This window comes from Cyprinodon variegatus, unplaced genomic scaffold (assembly GCF_000732505.1).
Source record: "Cyprinodon variegatus isolate N-32 unplaced genomic scaffold, C_variegatus-1.0 Scaffold2004, whole genome shotgun sequence".
NCBI lineage: Eukaryota > Metazoa > Chordata > Actinopteri > Cyprinodontiformes > Cyprinodontidae > Cyprinodon > Cyprinodon variegatus.
This window is the reverse complement of record NW_015152457.1, coordinates 1-669: the sequence shown is the minus strand read 5'-3', so window position 1 is coordinate 669 and position 669 is coordinate 1.

The window sequence follows — 669 nt, the reverse complement described above, 5'->3', positions numbered from 1 at the left end:
TTTCCTGTGTTCCTTCTGATGTCTCTGGATTTAGTTTGCCGGTAAAAATAAAAATGATTGTCTAGTGTTAGTATTTTCTCCACAATTCCTGACACATACACGGTTCATGAGATATACAGAATTTTTCTGGTACGACAGCATACAGAAGGTTTATACAGATAGATGTATGTCATTGTGTCTGTTGTGGGGAAAGCATGTCACTATTTAGGAATAAAAACTATTTAATGTGGGTACCCCTGAAATTATTACATTGATAATCATTTTGGTCTACAAAAAATACAAGAAAATGTCAATTTTGTGTCATCAACACTTTAGATAATAACTAAATATCACAGTTAAGAGATGCCTAAAATAATAATATGCCTTCTCCTTATAGTTAAGTGTGTCCTCACTGTTGTGCCATGTACATTACATATATCTATTTTAGTAAAGATTTTTATTTATTTATACAATTCTCACACAGTAATGTCCTTGTACATCATAGGAAGTCTTTACAATTCTTAATACTCTTAATAAGGATTTGCATCAGGTCCCTCTGAGTAGGGGACTTGAACTCACTCAATCATACAACCAACTGACATCACTGTAGACAACTTTTTGTTCTGTTGTTATTTACTGCAGTTTTCTGCAATGTCTTTATTGTTTGTTTATTTTAAGAAGCACCATCCT